This window comes from Aythya marila (genome assembly GCF_965140915.1).
Source record: "Aythya marila genome assembly, chromosome: 2".
NCBI lineage: Eukaryota > Metazoa > Chordata > Aves > Anseriformes > Anatidae > Aythya > Aythya marila.
In genome coordinates, this window is record NC_139043.1 from 77,106,037 (window position 1) to 77,127,284 (window position 21,248).

The following is a 21,248-nucleotide window of genomic DNA, read 5'->3' on the forward strand; positions in this document are numbered from 1 at the left end:
TAGTCTTTAGCACTGCTACTGCACTTCACATGTTTAGAATGCTTACAAGCTAATTAAGCTTTTCCAGTCAACTTCTCTTGAACTATTGAGTTTTGTAGGCACTTATTATACTAAGTCATAACATAAATTCTTCCCCATAGCTGCATTTTAGATGCAGACAGGAAATATATGGTGAAACAGGAAGGGAAAGTGCTAAAGAAATCTAATCATCTGACTTGAGACAGAGTTGTGAACAGATCTAACAGAAGCTGTTTCTAATTCTTGTCTCATGTTATAGTTTTTTTGATTGCTTCTTAAATAATGACTTCATTCTGAAGACAATAAAACTTAGTGTTGTCTGTCTCGATTTGAGAATGGAAACCCTGATTTCCTAGCCTTAGAAATAGGGAATCCTAATTCTAGAGCCTAATCTCTGACAGATTCATGATTTTATTCTTGAGAGACTGTTTTATAGATGCTGATGACCCATGACATTTAAATAATCCCACTTCAAAGTGAAGTGCTTTCATAGTAACATGCTTAATTCCAATTAACTGAACTGAAAGAGGTATTATGATTCCTAAGAGCAAGCTAGAGTACAAGTAACTTTGTCATAACTTCATTTTATGTCCATTCATGTTTTTGTAATGTGCTTTGGGGCTTGCGTAGTTTTTTTCTTAGTGTTATTTTCACTAAATCTTTCAAAACATTGTTTTTTGTCTAACGAAAAGAAGCAGTCTATAATTATTGAGGCAGATGATGTTCCAGACTACCTAAGATTACCTGGCATTTGTACAAAAACAACTTAGGTTATTGTGTAGGCAGCTACTAGCAGAAATATTATTTTGTTACAATTTCAGTAGAGTCTGATGGTTTATGGGATTATGTACTAAAGAAAGTTTTTGGAGTTGCATGAAATCTTCCAAAATATTCAGACCTCAAAGAGAATAAAGGAGCTTTTGTTAAATTCTAGAGGCTCATTCTAGATGATGGGAGGATAGATTTAGAAATTCCTAACAAGCCTTTGAATGAACTTCATGGCTTCTTGTGAAAACCCTTGGGGAAACTGATGTCAAGCCCACTGAAATGTTAATTTCCTCGTTTTTGTCTAGTTTGATTTTGACATTCCTTTCGCTACATACCTTACACTTGAATCAATTCTGATGAGTTCAGGTGCAATCAGATCTGACAACATATTGTATTCCTGTAAACCACCACAGTATTTTATATTGCCATTTGTCGCTTGTGAGCCTCTTCCCCAAAGAAAATGTGGCAAGCCTCTAGGGTTCTCCATGTTTTGCATGGTTCTTTTTTTTCCTCACTTTCCTTGATCTTTGGAACTGCTTAGTCTATGTTAATTTTGTAAGATCTTTGTGGATTGAGATGCCTAATGTAAAGATTGGTGATATTTTATTGTGTACTGACATTTGCATGTCAAAGGCCTCAAAGGTAGCCACATTCCTTGTTCTGTAGTAGCAGAAAAAAAAGGAAAGTCTCTTGCGCTTCTGAGAGTTTAGTGGAAGTTAAGTTCAGGAAATCTGTGTTAACCAGTGTATCTACAACTAGAATGGAACTAGAAGGACAATTGAATAAGTAAAATATCATATGCTGATTTTGATTGATGTGAAGGGGAAAGGTGTCCTCCCTCTGTTACATATATAGCTTGTGAGAAATGCATGAAATTACATTCCAAGTTAACGTTCACACCTAACTGTTATCAGCAAATCATTACAGTCCAAGCATTTTTAATGACCTCTTCATGTACTTATGAAGACTGTGATGAAGCCTGAGATATCTTGCTGTGAAGCTTAGCTGAAATATTAATGGAAACACATTCACTGAAGCTATTTGAAAATGACAAATAGAAATGTAAAACATTGAACTATTGAAAACTAACTTTCCCCTGGGAAATGGGACAGAGGGGAGAAGAGCCCAGACCTAAAAATGACATAGAAAAAATATTGCTTTCAATGTAAGTATAAATAAGAACTAGTTTGAACCCTAAAATCTTCATTTTAAAAGTGCTTTCCTTCAGTCACTGTTCTCTCAAGAACTGGTCTTTGCACTTGCAAAAATCTCAAATGCAATATTGTGACATTGTACAGAAAATGGGAAAAAATCATTCCAACTTCCTCCCTCTATTAAAATCAGTGTTTAACCTAGTTGGCTAACATCACGGCTTTTGGCCTAGCTTAAGTGATCTAAACTGCTCAACAGCAAAGATGCATGAAGACATCCAGCTTTAGGAAGATGTGCTTGTTGTGGACTGTATCTGTATGTCTGCAGACTTCCTGAGCTGTGCATGGGGTATTTTGAATGAAATCACAACTCAAGCCTGAAGCTGCAGAAATTATTCATTATGCTTTTTTCAAGATAATCAGTCACTTACTTGGGTTCTGTGAGGAGTGGGGAAAACCTTATTTGGATCAAAAATAAGAATATTCTTCTTTCTAGAGTATAAATTGAAGAAAATGCAAGTAGATCTAGAAATGCTGACTTTTGTTCCTTCTTGAATGTGTATAACTTAGTTTACAGATCAGGAAACAGAAAGTTGCTTCAATGATGTTTCACGGAAATTGTAATTAGAGAACCCTTCTTTTAAGGGCTGGGATATCTGAGATCCCAGCTTTTCTCAGCTCCTGTCTGCACTTCTTAATCTGACCACTGCTGATTTGTTTGTACCTGTAGAAACCTGGGGTTTCTATCACCAAGCACATGCCCCATTTCTCATTATCCCATACGTGCATCTTATGCTGCCTCCACTTCTCAAAGCCTCTGCTGCAATAGTAGGCTTCATCACTAGACTTCTGTAAAATTTGTAGAATGTTGTAGGAGATATTTGCAAAGAGTAAACATTTGCTTCTATCTATGTATAGCTGTGGTTGTACCACATAAACAGAAGGGAAACAAATCAGCAATAGACACCTGTTCAATGAGACAATTGTTGTCACAGCTGAACCAAGTGAAAGAAAGCTGAAGGCAAATCAAGAAAAAGTCTGGTGCAGCAATTGTGCCTAGCCTCTGTTCTGATGCCTTGAAAACTTGGACCTAGCAAGGGCAATGATGTGCTGCAGGGCTGTAGAGCAGCCAGTTCTTGCAGCTGGCTGAGCATCCAGCCCTCATCACCTTCATTATGCCCCAGAAATGTCCAGCTGAGCAGTTGGACTCTTTCCAGTGACAAGGGAAAAGACTAAATGGTGGAGGCTGTCATTGTTGTTCAAGCTGCAGATGTGGCCTCCTGTGCTGTTTAAAAGGTAAGGGCACCTACCAGAGAATCTAGGCATCTTAAGCTTTTCTCAATCTTTCCTGTCAAATAGAAGGGCAACAATTTCTACTAAATTTGTCTCCGTCCTCAGCTTAAGTCTAGGGCTAGGCATCACAGACTGATCAGACCTGTCTTCAGGACAGGTGGACTGCATGTGATTCTTAGTGCAGATGCACTGAATCCAGGTAAAGAGCTATTTTAGCTGTTAAATGTGGTTCCGTGTTTTTTTTTTTTTTTGGCTTTGGTGGTTTGCTTTATGTAAAAGGACCTTTTACAGAGAAACTTGCTCTTCAATTGAATTTTCAATTATTTTTAAAAGCAGAAAGTGAACAGAGCTTTACCAGTCTGCACAGTGAGGCTTACATCTGTGTTAACTCATCATTGTTTTTTAAAAGTTTATATTAGTTGAGAGATGAGAATAAGAATCTTCAGATCTTTATTAAAAAGCAGAAATGTCACAGCCACAACTTCATGGCAGAATGCCCTCTATTGCAGATAAAGATCTATGAATCTCAATCATACTGAGCTATTTTGGATAAGCTGGTAGGTTGCCATCATATCTGTCTGGGGCTAATGTTGGTTTTAAATCAAATCAGAGGAAATTCAAAAACAACCTCAATAATAATAATAATAAAAAAGCCAGGAAACCAAAAAACCCACAACACCTTGTCACTAAGGAAGTAATCAAAGTATATATTACTATGGACACTTCTATAGTCTCCATTATTGTTCTGTGAAATATCTGGTGATAAACAATTTTAGAACAATGCATTCATTAGCACAAAGTGTATTTAATTAAATAAGTGATTCTAATTGCAGTTACAGAGATTAGACTTCATGCATGTTTAATTCAAAATGTAAGGATTTAAAATGCTAATTAGAGATTAGTGAATACTCATATAGTAGTAATATCCTAGCTAATCTAAGAAATTTATTCAAATCAGATTGACATTCAAAAAAAAAGGGGGGGGGAGGGAGAGAGAGGGAGGAATAAAACCAAGAAATACTATTTCTTGCTGCAAAATGAGTTAGCAAGCCAGAAAGCCAGACAACTTCATTTCAACTTTGATTAGATAACGCTCTTGGATTACTTGAAGTTGTAGTTGTATTTTACAGGGTTTATTAGTAAATCTACACAACTCTTCTAAAGGCTATTTATATTTAAATGTAAAAATTCCTGTAAATATTCTTAAAGCATATTAGAGATTAGCTAGTAAATCATTTCACTCAAACATTCCACATGTAAGCACTTAGCTAAAAACTAGTTGTAGACACCTTTTTTTTTTAAGATGACTCTTAGCAAACAGCTTCCACTGGTGAAAACGGTGCTCATTCAGAGATACCGTCTTTGAGTTTATAAGCCATTTCTTGAGCAAATTACTTAAGTAGTCAATATTTTCTTCCTAGAAGAGGTGGACAAAACTGTCTATACCTTCATTGCATCATTCATTAGCCCAGTAATTTCGTTTGAAGCTTTCTAAGTGTGTTTCTTCTGTTGTTTATCCTTATTTAGGAATGTCTCTAGTAACAGGAACTGTGCTATTGCCTGCAGTGCAAGCACAGACAGTCCCTTAAGATGAAATTCCACTTCAATGCAAAAACAAATGTTAAGAGCTGCCTGGTTGAACATATCTAAGTACAACATCTAATACTACAATATCTAATATAGCTAGAGCTCTATGTGGAAGTTTCTACTTGTCTCTCCTCCTTTGTGCTGAATTTGTTTTTTGAGTAGACCCCTTCATCTTCACACATGCCTTTTTCCTACATGCACAGTAGCCTGATTTAAGGCAAAATTTCTTCTTTTGCTCTGGGATACTTGCACTACAGTTCTTGGCACAGATCCCAGAAATGGTACACCATGGGGGAATTCAGAATGTCATGCTGTGTTATGAAAAGCAATAATATGAAGACTTAATGCATTATTTTAGCTGCCTCTTGTCTGTACCATGACCAAATTTTATCTGCTTGTTAAGATTTCTAGAAAATAATCTCTTGCAATTGCTTGTTAATCTAAATAAGTGATCAGAGGCTACTGTGTTCAGAGAACACCCTAGAGATTTACTGCTACCCATAATCTTAGATCAGAATTGGCTAAAGACAGCTTTAAGCCTCTGTACAAAAACAAACAAACAAAAAAACACTTCTTAAACACTGAGAGCTTAAGGTAACTTATAGAAGGGCAAGACAGTGACTTAACAGGCTATTATGGCATGTTATGGTTCTTATTAGATAGCAGGAGCACGTTTTGGTGGCTGTTTGCTGTGATATCCAGTGTTGCTTATTGGAGTTTATCTACCATGAATCTCTTGAATTCCACAGTATGGGCACAGTCTCTGTTCTAGAACCCTAAACCTTTTCAGTCTTTATTCTGTTAACCTATCTACTTTGCTCATTCAATGCTGCCCCTAAGGGAGCAAAAATCTGTTAACATCTTCAGCATCTTTTACAGTATTTGTATTCTGATCTTAGATTCTGTTTCCTGAATTTCAAATGCTCTGGAGGAAAGTCTTACTCTGTACAACAGTCAAACAGTCACTGAAACAAAAACATTTTTTTCACTCCTGTGGCATCACGCTGAAGGATTAAAGTATTATAACTGCTTATAGTCCAGCAGTGCACTGTCACTGTCATAATTTGTATAGCTGTGTTAAAAACAAGGTTTAATATACAAGCAGAGTATATGCAAAGTAAAGAAACATCAGTATTGTAAATCAGCATAATAGTGTATTGAAAATACTTTTAAGGCAAGTTCAAGTCAGTGTAATTAGAGTTCAAATACATGTATAGATGTCAGTGTTTGAAGTGGTTGGCAGTGGACTCTGATTCACTTTCACAGTAGTGCTTTTACATCAGGAAGGAGCCTGGGATTTAATCTTTGTAATATCTATTGGAAATACTGATGTATGATTACTGTAATCATTCACTTGGTTATCATTGTTTCATAAAAGTTCAATAGAAAATGCTCCTTAATGCCAGCTGAGTGAATAAAAATACTTTGTGAGGAACATATGCAAGAGTTAGACCATGTTTCTTCTTTCAGCTGTTACTGAACTTAAACTTTTTTCCTGGATCTGTCTACCCCATCCCTCAGTCAAACTGAATTTCCTAAAGTTCTATCATGTCGTATAGCTGCTGTAAGAAACATTGAAGTGAGCTGTTGAAATGTGAAGAAAGATTCTCGTGCACCAGTGATGATATTTCCCATACAAACACCCATTGAAAAAGACTAATTTCATTTATTAAATTAATGATTTTTTCCACACTTCTTAACCATATTTCTAATGGAACTTTTTCTCTTATGTGACCAGATCACTTGGATAACTCCCTAACTAGCCAGTGTGTTCAGCCACAGATCTCTAAATGATAAACCAGATTAGTGATTACTCTTGAACGCTGGCTTGGCCTTACTGAAAAAGTGATCTGTCTCTTCAGACTTCTCCCATTGTCTTGGGTGACACCTGTTAAAACTATTTCATGCTAACACTGAGTGCAGATGTTTTCCTGTTTGGGAAGCTAAAATAACATCTTGAAACACATCTCTAAAGGTCAGTGTCATCCTTGTGCTTTACAGGATTCTCATTTCATTAAAAGTGGAGAGAGCTTTGTATTCAGGATACCAGCACATGATAATCAATTATGGTAAACCATTTAACAATTTGAGCTGGAGGCGATCCATCAGATACAGTGACAGTAGTCTGACAAAGGACACCTTTGTGTCCTTCAGGCTGTACTGGTATCTTATGTGTTGTTTTGTCTGTGCCCTTATATCTAAATATCTTGTAATTCAGAGCCATGACTCCGTGGTGAAGGTGTTGCAATTACCTTTTTTCGTTTCCTGGCTTTGGTCTTCAGCACGGGGTTCTGTAGCCTTGAGGCAGTGATGGGCACAGATGCTATGCTGGCACATCACTTCAGAGGGTGCGAGCTCTGTAAATCAGTGTCCCAAGTCCTAGTTAAGTAAGTTTACAGGAGTTGTTGTTCCCACCAAGCAGGCATGAAAACATTACAGAAATTACTAAGGTGCTACTGCCTTCCTGGGACCCTAAGCACAAGGCTACCTAAGTGAGCGGGATAGAGCTGCACTTCTGAGTGGCTTGTATTTTCGTTATCATTATTCATATTTTTATTACTTAACATTTGGAGAATTTGAAACTGTCAGGATTCCCACCACCTTCCTAATGGACTCTACTAAGGCAGTGCTCTAGCAAATGTTTAGTTACTACATACGTTGTGGACTGAGGTTTATTAAAGTGAAAAATTGTAGTTTGTAGGATAATTGCAAAATTGGATTTATTGAACACTTAAGTCCTCTGTACCTCATTCTCCATTGACTTCTCTACCAGTTCTACTCTATTTCTGAACAAAATCTTTACTCCCAGTTTTATGACAACATATAATTCAGTTCAGAAGGTCTAAACAAGTCTTGTCTTTTCTGTTGTCAGATGTTAACAAAATAGTGTGGGGTCTAGCTTGGTCAGAACTTTACTAGAATACATTTCTATCCTTTATGATCAACACCCCAAAGGAAACTAAAGGGCTTTTGAGATTAATTTAAATAAAATAAATAAAAATAAATAAAATAGAGTCTTAACTATACTTTTCTTAAAATGTAGACAACTTGGTAATTGGGTCAGGTAAAACAGTCTCAGTCTAATAAACATTTTTTGTGCCCACTGTACAGGTGAGCCACTATTTTCAGGCTTGGTTGCAGGCTACGAATTAATTTCTTGATCTGCAGTGATTCCTTTTAGTCCCTAGAGAGTTGTCAGTTGCCTCTGAAACCTGATTGTGGATCTCTCTCTCCAGCTCCTTTTAGGTAATAGACCCTGCCATCCAAATATCTTAGAGTGTATGTTCTTGTGTTCAACAGAGAGTGTCCTCTCCTTTTTCCAAGGGCCACACTGGTACTCATCTCTCTTTTTAAAGGAGTGAAATAGAAATTGAAGCAAAATAAAATACCCAATACCCTTTGCACCAACCTGAATATTCCTGCCAGTAGAATTACTGTACTAAAGGAATCAATTTACACCATCAGATAACATACGCCAGGTCCTGTTTTCCTCAGTTGCTTTTAGTATGCTATATGTTTACTGAATGTTTTACAAAACATGGCTGTTTTTTAATGTCAAATACTTACAATTCACCTTAGCAACTGAGCTAGTCTTGTACAGAAAGGAAAGAAATGAATGAGTTAATACAACATGTATATAGGCATTACAATGTAAACTGCAGTTCTTATTATATACAGCTTCATTTATAAGTAGATGCGAATGTTGGGATCTGTGATCAAGACAGAATCTGGTTTAGTACTTTTCCTTGCCTACAGAAAAATTAAGCTTGATTTAAACTAAATGTTATTTTTAGAATAATGAAGCAGTAACCTTTTATCAAACTGTCTTAATACTGCATGACTTGTAAGAAAATGCTTTTCCTAGCTGATATAGACTTGAACAGTGAGGGGAAAAAAAGCAGCCATCAAAGTGAAAAAGACTTAAATTCTTATGACAAACAAATTACTAACCTTATATGTTGTCAGTAAACTGTTTCCAAAATCTCTTCACTAGCTTTACTAGACGCAAGGAGTTAAGGTTAGTGCACCTGAAATTTCCTGACAGTCCTGGGAGCTTCAAATCTTCTTTTCTTTGAAGTGTGGGCGGCCATGTTTCATTTGATATTTTCTGGGTCTGTGTTCTTCAGTAAGAACTTTTTATATTAATTGTTATTCTATCGAAAGAGTACATTAAAAAATAATAATAATAAAATCAGAGCTCCGTAGAATAGCATTTAAGCTTCTGTGGGAAATTTTAGTGCAGTATCATAATGTCAGTTGTCCTAGAGCTTTGTCTTGTGACTAGCTGTTAAATCTTAAGACTTAGCTAAGGCTTCTTGCAAAAATGAAAATGAGTTCTGTAAGCAAAGATAGCAATCCTGGAGTAAAACAGTCCTTGGCTTGTGTAAAGCTTTAGACAACAAGGGGCATTGTCTTAACAGTCTCAATTAAGAGTTCCTCAGTGTCTTCCAGCAACATTTACAGATTTTGTTCATGCTACCAGTGCCACAGAATGTTTACCAAATTCATCTCTTGAAACAGAAGTGAGAAAAAGATATACCTGCACTGCAATAGCGAATGCTTTCCAAAAGGTTACTGACATGAAGAAAAAGGAGGGTAGAGAAACCTTGTAACCTGCTATGTAATTGAGTCCATGGTTGTTGATCAAACACTTTTCTTCCCCTCAGTAAAATAAACCAGAGGCAGGCTTTAAAGATATATTAGCTTATTTAACTGCTTGAGAGCATGTAATATCAGAATGAAGGAACATGCTGCTAGAACACCCCAGTATTTGCTTGGCTGCTTATGGTAACACCAACACATTGCAAAGAATTTCCACTGTTTTCAGGGTTCCCTCTGTTACTTATGCCACTTCAGAATAGTGTTAAACCATTAAACTGTAAATCTTCATAGAGCTTTAATCTCTCTTCAGTTTAGAAACTTACAGTACTAAGAGCTGGGAAAATATGCAAAATACAAAAGGCATTTCCAGTGTTGGTTGGGAAAAAATAGAGTGTTTGACTTAAGTTAGCTTATGTTAGTAAGAACTCAGGAGGCTCTATCACTACTGCTTCATTGCTTCATTTAAACTAATGTCAAAGCAGGAATGGGTGTAATTAAGTGACTGTCCTTTTTGCCCTCTACCTGTTCGAGTTTTCACTGGACATTTGCAATGACTGAGTGAAATTGAGTGAAATATTGGACTGCTAAAGGATTCAACTTAGTCTTGCATGATTGAGCTCTCTTGTTATCCATTATTATAAGCTTAAACATGTCTTGAGGTAAATATTAATTTAACCCTGTGAACTTAATTCAAAACTCAAAACTTGTGGTTTCATGTTGGTATGAAGGTTTGTAGAACTGTAATGCAAGAAAACTTACTATATATCTGATTCCTTATTAAAAAGGGATTAAGAGAACAGTTTTTTTTTTTTTTTTTTTTAGTAATCTATACAAATATTTGTCAGTGATACTTCCCATTTAGACTGGTTGGGCTGAAAATTGACTAAAGCACTACAAACAAGGCACTATGTGGTGATAAAGCAGTAACATATTATGAAGGGGAGATTTTAAAACTAATTCAGGGACCAGTGTAAATTGCAGTCCAAGACAACTTTATAAGTCAATGCAAAATGTAGTACTGTCCTTTGAGTTTAAATGACAGCACATGGATCTGCAGGTGTTAGTCTACTGGAATATGCCTTGAGGGAAAAAAAAAAATGAGGAAGACTGATTATTTTGCTGATTGTAAAAGGTGAAAACTGAAGTAAGTGAAAATGTCTAATTTTCATTGTTGCACACTCTAGGAAAATTTTTAAAAGGCAGTTGGAAGGAAAAAACAAACAAACAAAACAGATGTTGTATGCCCTACCTGTAACTTGTGATCTTTTTCTTTGTAAAATTATTATGAAGGAATTCTGAGAATGCCTCTTCTATCTTAGAAAATAAGTGATGCAAGAAAAAACACCCTTTCCAAAGTTTGATGGATACTCAGAAATCTGTCAGAAACCAGCATGTTATGGATTGAGATAATCCTTGTGATAATTTAAATTGTGTACAGTGCTATGGCCTGTTAAGCAGCTGAAATTGAGACAGAGCTCTGAGTTCTCTGAATTGTTGGGACCACATGAAATCATTAGTGGTACGGCTGTTGTTTAGCCATTTTACTCCTTGGGTTCCTTTCTGTTTTAAGGTGCTTTAGGATGAAAGATATACTCTAAGCTACAAAACATCTTGATTAGATATGCTAGCATTTTAGGGTGATACAAAATGTAATCATTAGTGGTTTAGTACAGGCTGTGGTACCAATGAAGGTACTAGATAGATGCATCCCTAATCAGCTGCTTTAACAAAATAATGCAAGATTAAACTCTGCCAGTAAGGTTGTGATTTGTGCATGATCACATAATAAAGTGAGCTGTAAAAGCAGAATTTTTAACTTGAAAAAAAAACAAAGGTATCTTCATGTACAGGAGGTCCCATAGACAGGACTTCAGCATTTGTTTGGTTTGGTATTTATTTAGCAGAAGCACCACCATGTCTTTCAGATGCTATAATAAGGACATTCAGACTCTCCATGTGAAGTATAGTATTACTTACTCCATCTTGAGCCAAAAGTCTCTCCAGTAGTCATGTGTGCAATAGCTGATCTGGTTCTGCTGGGAAAGACTATTCTGGTGGGTTAAAAAAAAAAATCCTTACCCATTTTCTATGATTCAGGGCTGTCACGGCCAACAGGGATCATTCAGGAAGTAGTTGGAAGGGAGGGAGCTGAAAAGCAACTCCATCCATCTGCTTTCCCCCAGAGAATCAGGGAAACAGTATTTTTACTTCTTCAAAGTTGAGATTGAAGTGAGTCTGGCCTGATTTCCAACACAGTTATGGGAAAAACTAGAAAAAATGAGTGCTGGTAGATAAGAATTAGTGGAGACAAATGTAAGATGTTACAGAAAGATGGTGATGAGAAGGGAGAATGATACGCTTTATCTGCTTTCACCTCTCCCAAAATCAGTAATTTACCTCTTGCTGACAGCAAATAAGAGACTAGCAATGCAATAGCATTCCTTTGTCATAAATATGACATCCACATCACCCATATCATATCGGCACCTTCTATTTGTACTTTTTTTTTTCTTTTCCAAAAAAAAAAAAAAGCAATCCAGATCTGACCAAGTTAGGTTGTATGGGAAGGGAAGAAGCTGAGATGCTGATACTCCCCACTCCAAAAGGAGTGGGAAAAGGAGGTGACTGAGGCAGGAAAGTGGCAGACAGGAAGAAGCACCCACCCCAGCTACAACTACTGCAGTTGTCCCCTTTCATAAGGAAGGACTTTCCAGATTAACTGGGGGATAGTTAACCATTTTTGAAAGTCTTTAACCAGAAGGTGAATTTCTCTTAATCTTATGACTTTCTACCTCATACAGCTTGAAAGCATATGTAACAATGTCCTAATTCATGCATGCTGCCTGCTAACAGGCTTCAAAATCAGCAAGTAATGAACCCTGCTGATTGGAAACACTGAAAAAGGCAAATTATTCTTGGTGCTTGCAGTAATTCTTCAAAAATCTTATTCACCAGGCAGAACTTGTTAATTTCCCAATTAACATTGCCTTGGCCCTTTTAGAATTGTATTACTTTTCAGATAGGTCCTGATTTTTTTGTGCAAATATGAGTAACTTTCAAATGAAAAGGGGTATAAAGCTTCTGGAAAAAATATGTATTTTTAGTTTTTTTTTAAGTAGCATATATATATATATATATTTTTTTTTTTGGCATAGCTGTCATGGTTACTAGAACTGTCACATGACTATTAGAAGAATGGGAAGGTAGAAGACAAAAAAAATACTTCTATTACTAGCTAAAGGGAGTTAAGAGCCTTTTATTTTTATGTCAAATGTTGTCCTCAGACATGAATGGGCCACATCTCTCAGTTGATGGACTCTGCCATTCCTGGCACTTTAAAATGCATTATGGCCACTTAAAAATTCCTTCTGGGGCCAATGCCCTATGTTTGCGGCTCTACTTCTGGCTATTACATTTTCAATGTTAAACTTTATAGAAGCCTACTAATACACTAAAAATACCTTGATTAAATAAGCTTTTTTTTGTTTAAAAAGTAACTCTGAATATGCTACCCATCAAATATATACCCAGAAGGAATCTTTTAATCCAACAAAACTTACATGGCTTGTTTTTAAAATTTAATATTCCATTAAAGATATTGGAACTTTGTCAAATTTAATTTCTTTAATCATATGATAGCCATGGGCCATTTTTTGAACAATATAAATTGGAACAACTCTATTGACTGTATGAGGTATACCAACAAAAAGCCTGAATAAAAGTGCTTAGTGTAAAGCTATGGGACGGAGCCTGATAAATATATATTTATTTTAATGCTTATATCATTGTCATAAATTAATTCATAATTCAGTGTGAACTGGCAATGTGTTAGCCAAAAGCAGTCTGATTTTCAGACTGATAGTGTTTTTAGTAAGTGCAGTATGATTTCTATTAATAATATATATGCACGTATATCAGACAGAACTTTATAGAAATATTAATGTGATTAGGCAATATGAAGACAAAGCTGTTCAGTGCTTGATTTTTGCTATAACACAAGTAATGTCCACTTTGAAAGAATAATGAATAACGTTTTCCTTCACTGTTTTATTTTGTCATTTTATGACTTCTGTGGCTTTTGTAGGTATAGTAAGAGAGAATCCTTACAATTTATAGTAAAAGCTTGATATATCATTCTGGCATACAAATACCTCTTCTGTTCTGGGACTAGGGACCTATTGTTTACTGAGAAATCCATTCAAGATAGAGAAGGACATTTGTAGCAGTTGATGGAATGTGTCCTAGGTGTGTTGACCTCCAATGTAGTTTAAAGTTAAAAATTTGAGTATCGAACACTGGCTATATTAAACAAAAATGCAGTACTCTGCCTATTGAACAGTTTACAACAATGAAGAAATTGTGTTTTGAACACAAATCACATACAATATAAACACTGCAATGTAGAAACAGATGTTTTAGCCTTTTTATTTTTATTCTGTTGTCCTTGCATATGTTTCATATGGAGAATACTCTCAACTGGGACAGATACAGTGTGACCTTTAGCATTATAAGTAAGCGTGTTTTCTGTTTCTACTGCCTTTATTCTAAACCTAGGCTATAACATTCAGATCAAGAAAAGAACAAGTGTTTTCTTTTTCTACAGTTAATAGCTGGAGCTGAGTCTTTTAGGGTTAAAAATAGTAGGATATGTATATTCAAGGGAGTACAGCTTGCTTAAGTCCTTTAATGTATACCTCTCATAGATACAAGGTGCTCAAAACCTCTTCTAAATTATTCTTTCATGTTCCTCTAAGTTGATGCTTCTGTATGAAACTCATTATGAGCCTCTTGAAATCAGAGCAATTAAAAAAAAAAAAAAAAAAAGGCAATATATCTAAGAGATTTCCTAATGAATTAGTTTGAGCTAACAGCAATCTTGTGATCCTGAATTCCAGAGTAATAGCATATTTTGCTTATAGGTGTTCACTGCCTTCTCATTGATATAAAATAGCAGGAAAAAGTAGTTTGGTCTGAAATGTTTTCAGAGGTCATAGGAAGGATATTTATAGAAATAAGTTTCTTTTACATTCCAAATATCTTTTTCCCCCTTTTCTCCTTCCTCTGTATTTTCCCTTGTTATAATAGGATAATTTGTGATACGCATCTGGTACCTTTTCTTTACAAGTTGTTATAATGCTTCCATTTCTAACCTTTAATTTATATTCTATTGTGTCCTACAGAAATTATTTCCTATTGCACACATTCCCCAGTTCAGATAGTTTTATTATTGTGTCCTTTTCAATTCGCTAAGGACACCTTTACATTCTGACAGAAACATAGTTCTTCAAAACACAGATGACCTAAATCTTAAGGAGGAATGTAGTATCATTTCCCAAGAAGATTTCTATTTCATTCTGTGATCCTAGAAGATCATTCTTAAGTATTACAGATATGAAATTGTTATGAAATGAATTTCCCATGAAAGTGACCTCTTGCCCATGAGAGATTAAACACTTGCTTTGTATGTATCATTCCTTCTGAATGTGAATTACACCATGGTGCATTGGGGAGATATAGCAGGGCATATTATTGTACATTATACTGGCCCGGAAAAAGAATACTAAAACATACTTTAAAAGAAATTAAATAATTTCTACTAATGTTAGTATTTATAAGTGTAGTATGTTCTCTAAAAAAAATAACTGAGGGGATGCTTGAAAATCGTTTGACTATTAAATATTCAGTATTGCTAACAATTCTGCAAAGCTAGTCAAAACAAAATTAAGCATAAACTTAATTTCACTTCCTTGCTTGTCTGCTATTATAGTCTTCAGCTCTGTGACAATCTTTTTTCCTGTATATTTCTGTTTCAGTCTACAAATCTGAGTCCTTACTCAGATTGGTGTTTGAGATATGACCCTAACATGTTTTCTGAACACTGCTAGCACCCTATTTAAAGATTGACTTAACATTTTTATGTAATTCTTGTGATCGCAATGTCTGGTTCAGACCTAACGTACCCTTCCAAAGGCAGAGACCTGCAATCCCTAAGGCATAGGTTGGAATACCAGATGAAGTTTGTAAGAAATAACCTGTAATTGTACATAGCTCGATTCAGTCTAGGATATCAGGGTTCAAAGCGCATTCCCTTGACCTCAGCTGAAGCAATGAATGTTTTGAAGTCTAATGTGTTGGAGACTCAAATCTATTACCAAGAAGAAGGGACAAAATTAGCTATTCTTGCTACCTTTTGAATATGAACAAGGGTCACTGAGACTGATTTCAGATCTGGGTGGTTTGAATCATTTGCTCTTTTTTTTTTTTTTTTTTTTTTTTTTTTCTGGTGGGAACTTGGGTTGATTATGAGTTGATTTACCTGATTTATCTTAAGGATAGTTGGCTTGATCTACTGTGTAATGCTTTCAATCTTCCTTCAAGGATGAATTGGGTCTATTGGGTCTTACGCAGTGAAGAAAGTTGTATTCTGTGTTCTCTTTCCCTGCTCCCTATCTACATTTGCTCCCTTTCAGACTGTTCTTCTTTGCTCTTGTTTTCTTGCCTAATCATGTTCAAGACTGACCCTGTAATGATCACATTTAACTGATCGTAAAAATTATATTGAGAATGATAATGAGGTCTGCTCATTATCTGCTCAAAAATACCTTTTGTATTGGGTTTATATGGCAAGGTTTTGGTAGTGATGAGGAGCTCCAGAGGTGGCTTCTGTGAGAAGAGTCCAGCAGCTGCCCCGTGTTAGATAAGGGCCAGTTTCAGCTGGCTACAAAGGGACCCGCTGTTGGCCAGGGCTGAGCCAACAAGTGATGTTATTTGCATCTTTGTGAGAGCAGATTTAAGGAAGGGAAAAACTACTGTGCAACAGCAGCTAGGAGAGCAAGGAGTGAGAAGCAGCCCTGCAGACCCCAAAGTCAGTGCAGAAGGAGGACAGAAGGTGCTCCAGGCATGCAGCAGCAGCTCCTCTGCAGCCTGTGCAGAGGCCTTTGGTGGAACAGGCTGTCCCCCTGCAGCCCATGCACAGCAGAGCAGATCTCCATGCTGCAGCCCATGGAGGAGTCCCCAGTGGAGCAGGTGGATGTGGCCTGGAGGTGATTGTTTAATTGGTTCAATGTGCAAGCCTGCAAGTCTGATTTAAAGGCCCAATACTTAATCAAGACTTCTCCCCCACACACTACCCAAACTAAAGGATTGAAGTTTCCTCGTGCTCTTTGAGGGCTTTTTACTCTTGACTGTAACATTGTGATGCTATTGCTTCTAGATTGATTGTATTGCAAATTAGTGGATGCAAGAGTTTGGCATACATTTAAGATAGACATTTCATAATGAGTTTAATCTTGCTCTAGATTTCTGATCTTTAGTTAGATTGTGCAAGTTTCTCATCTGCCTTTGTTTATTCACACTTCCCCCGTCCTCCTAACAGTTATACTGTATTCATGTAATGATCAAAGTGAAATATTTATCAGTATTGAATTGGAATGTGTGAAACAGCACAAGAATTAAGGTAACCTTACAGTTACCTTAATATTTTAAGTCTTCTTAAAAGGAGAGTTTCACTGACCAAAACTTTAGACTATTTTTTAATCAGGCCTTGATTTAACTGATATAGGAAAAGGTAATACATCTGAATTGGTAGAGTGACAAGCTGGTAAAATCTAATAGAGGACTAGGTCACTGTCACAGTTGCATTAGATTGATACTCTTTAATCAGTGAACCGTAAATGAAAAATTATGTTCTCCAATGCAAATTGAAGGAGGGAATATAAAATATTTAGTCATAAATGAAAGATGTTAAATACTACAGTGGTGTTCCATAGATATCTCTCTTTAAAAACAATTCAGTTACTGTGACATCTTTCAGTGTTTCTTTAGGTAGCTAAGAACTACTGCTTTCTTAAATGGAAGCTCTCTCCTGTCTGATACTGAGTACCTCGGAAGCAGTTCTTTTGCATGGGTGACAACTCAGGAATCTTACACTCAGTCTTCACTCCAGTAGATGCTTTTGTGGTTTGTTATTTTGTATAGCATTAGCAGTTATTTCAGATAACCATAAATAAATTTGAAGTAGATTTTTTTTTTTTTTTTTTTAACGGACTTTAGACAGCTCTTGCACCTTTACCACTATCTTCTGTCATAAATACTTTGAGATGGAAAATAATGTAATTGGATTCTGCTGTTACCATGAAAAGTAACACATCTTAATCTCTCACTGATCTGAACACGTTTCTTCCATGGCCTGGGAAGGCACTCAATGGATGTGTTGTTTTCAGACTTATTCCTGAACTTCATGTCCCAATGCAACTTTTCTTCCTGTCACTCTGAAAAGAGAATGCAAGTCCTGTAACTGCATTGATGTTAAAACCGACAAACTGTGCTCTCAGATATAATTGAACTTGATTTCTGTCCTCTAAGCTTGAAAATCTAGGGTGAGTGCTAAATTCCTCAGAACAAGTAATCATAGCAAGACTATCCTTGAAAATAATTTAATGCGACTGAAAACGCTGTTTTAAAACTAGACCACATCTGTACTTCCAGTACTGTAAATAGTATGTTTCACAATAATCTGTCCTTCAGAGAAATGAGATTGCTGATTGTCTAAATAACTTTAAATATATTTAAAAAGGTGATAAAAATGTTCTTTGCAGTAAGTATAGCAACTTCTTTTACTCCATCCCTTACTCTGAGAAAACAAATGACATTAGAGGTGAAATTTTCTGTGCAAGGATTCTTTTCAATCAATCCACAAATTAAGTAAACACACTCAGATTGTTATTACGTCAAGTAGGCAAATGCTACCTCCTTTCAGATGTGTTCACTTTCTTTATTCTGCTCCTGTTCTCAACAATATGTCACTATGACTGATGCATGGTCACTCCTTTGCCTGCAGACAGTGCCTGAATTGGCATGCTGTCTTTTGCGTTGATCAGCCTTGAAAGCTGGCAAAATATTCAGCCTTGAGGAGGAGAAGAAGATAACTTAAGTCAGTATGTTTCCAACACTTCAAGACTTGATATTTTCTTCTGTTATCTTATAGAAAACAAGGAAATGATCAGGTTTAAAGTTTGGGTTATGCAATGCTTTGAAGTAGTGTGGTGGTTTTACTCGAGTGGGCAGCTGAGCTTTACCACAACCGCTCTCTCACTCCTCCCCCCCTCCCCCCCCCAAAGACGAAGGGGAAGAAAATACAACACAAAGATCTCGAGGTTTGATATGAGAATGATTTAATTAAAGGGAAAGGGAATGGGGAGAAAAAGAAACCACAGAAACAACAAGGCCACGCGGAAGCACAGAGAGAAAGGAAAAAAGGTTATTCTCTACTTCCCATCAATGAGCGGTTTGGCCATGTCCTGGGAAGCAGGGCCTCAAAACACAACGATTGTTCAGGAGGAACAGTCCCCTCCCACACAAGAGCCCCCCTTTTTATTGCTGAGTGTGAAATCAGGTGTTATGGAATATCCCTTTGGTTGGTTTAGGTCAGTTGCCCTGGCGATGTCCCCTCCCCATCACTTGCCCACCCCAGCCTGCTGGCTCTTGGGGGCTTGGAGAGAGTCCTGATACTGTGCCAGCACTATGCAGCAATAGACACAACACCGGAGTGATATCAGTGCTATTCCAGCTATGAGTGCAGAGCACAGCACTGTGTGGGCTGCTGCAGGGAAAAGTGTCTCCATCCCAGACTGACCCAACACAAGTAGCTGTTGGAGCTCTTGGAAACAGTTTTGTGAACTCTGATAGGTAACTGACTAAGCAGCTGGCTTACCTCCTCTGCAACCCCAACATAGTGCAAGCTGCAAGCAGCAGTGTGCTGCTGTGGCACCTGGTGGCAGCACAAACTGACCTGTGCTGGGGAAAACTGGTCCCAGCCAACCTGGGGTAACTAAAAATGGTGGGTGGAGAAACCTCTGACAGGCATCAAAAGATGCCCAGTCAGATGAGTGCGTGGCCCTCAGTGGTCATTGGGGAATGGTGAGGTGGGGTAGTGGGAGCACTGTGATGGCCGCCTGCCCCTCTGCCCTGCTAGGACTGGGGAGGGTGAAGGCTGGTGTCTGTGTGCCCCTGGGGTGGGGTAGAGGTCCCAGCCACTATCTGGCTCCTCTGGTCACAAGTTTGTGTGGGCTGACAGTAAATTAACTGGGGTAAGACTTGATGCTGTCCTGCCTGCAACATCTGCCTGTAGTTGTGCCCTCATGGAGAAGTACGGGACCAATAGTGCAAAGCGTTCATGTCCTCCGGGCTTTTTACCTGCTATTTTGTTTGTACTGTTTGAATTCTGGGAATCATAACCTGTTTTCCATGTCCAAAAATAAGACTATTAAAAAGTTGTATAAGAACTCATGTGTGAGATACTATTCCTAAACTTAACATGATCTTAGGTATCCTAAATCATGTGGAGAAAGCAAAGTGAGGAGGAAAGTGTGTCAAGAACTGACAGTCTGTTGCTTTGGGTCGAGATTAATTTGTTTGAATGTAATGATTGTTTTGTTTTTTAGACTGGTGGTGACATTGAACTTAAAGCAGGGAGATGGCTAATGGAAGTGATTATGAAAGTGGAAGTGACAGCAGCTGAAGTGGAAGGGAAAACTGAAGATTTAAAGTGCTGAAAATCATGTGGGTGAGAAGACTGGTAATTTCCCTTTCACAATGCTATGAAAACTGATGCACACTCTGCTTGATTATGGAGACTTAATATCTGTAATTTGATACTTGTTCTATGTGGGGATAAAAATCAGGGCATAGATTTAAAGAATATTCCTTACAAATTGACTAGTCTTCAGTAATGAGAGAATCTGTAGAACACAGTTGAAAGTACTGCAAATGGATCTTAATGTGACCTAGGCTTGCTAGTGATAGCTAATATTATATTGATAGTTAGCTGGGTTTGGGGTTAAAGGTGTTGGAGATGAGCTTGGATGTTAATAGATTATATGTAAACACTAGCATTTTGGTTGCTTTTAGATGCCTGTCCTAAATCTGTTATTGTAATTACTAAGATAAAGGTAAACTGTGGTGGATTGATCTTGGCTGGCTGCCAGATGCCCACCCAGCCACTTTGTCACTCCTCATTAGCAAGATGGAGAGAAAAGATGGACAACACTTACTGTTCTATGAAAGGACAGGGAGCTCACTTCCCAATTACCATCATGGGCAAAAACAGCCTTGACTTGAGGAAGATTAAGTTATATAAAAATAGAGCAGGATGCTGACAAACAAAAACAGAACTGATAACACCTTCCCTTCTTCCTAGGCTGAACTTTGCTCCTTTGTTCATGACTCTTATGCTTCCATACCCCTTTCACCCCAAGCAGAGCAAGAGGATGAGGAAATGGGGGTTGCAGTCAGTCCACAACACTTCCTCTCTGCCATATCTTCTTCCTCACATTTTTCCAATGCTCTAGTGTAGGATCCTTCATAAGACATACAATTCAATCCTGCTGCCTGTGTGGGCTTGCCACAGGCTAAAGTTTCCTTCAGGGCACTTCCACCTGCTCTGGTGTGTGGTCCTCCACAGGCTGCAGTGTGGATATCTTCTGACGTGTTCTTCCATGTTCTTCTGGGGAGCAACCATGGCCTTCTCCATGAGTTGCAGAGGGTGCCTGGAGCACCTATTAGCCCTCCTTCACTTACCTTGGTGTCTACAGGGTTGTTTCACTTTCCTTGCTCCTCTTCCCTCACTCCCTTTTCTCAGCTACTGCCCAAAGTATAATAAAAAAATAAAATGAATTCTTAGATGTGTTATCACAGTGCTGCCATATCTATGGCTGGTGGTCCAGTTGTGCCCTGTGCCTGTGAATAATCTGTTTTGAAGAGAGCTGGCTGGAACTGACCCTGTCAAACATCAGGGCATCCCCTAATCTCTTCTCACAGAAGCCGCCTCTG

General features: G+C 37.4%; 1 long non-coding RNA gene across 1 annotated transcript in view; it reads left to right on the forward strand.

The window, feature by feature from the left end:
• Nucleotides 1–19,951, forward strand: part of LOC309874828 — a 47,090-nt gene extending 27,139 nt beyond the window's left edge. Inside the window, exon 3 of the long non-coding RNA XR_014316923.1 lies at nt 19,862–19,951. This is a non-coding gene — a long non-coding RNA (uncharacterized lncRNA). The remainder of the gene's footprint in view (nt 1–19,861) is intronic.
• Nucleotides 19,952–21,248: the final 1,297 nt, after the last annotated feature.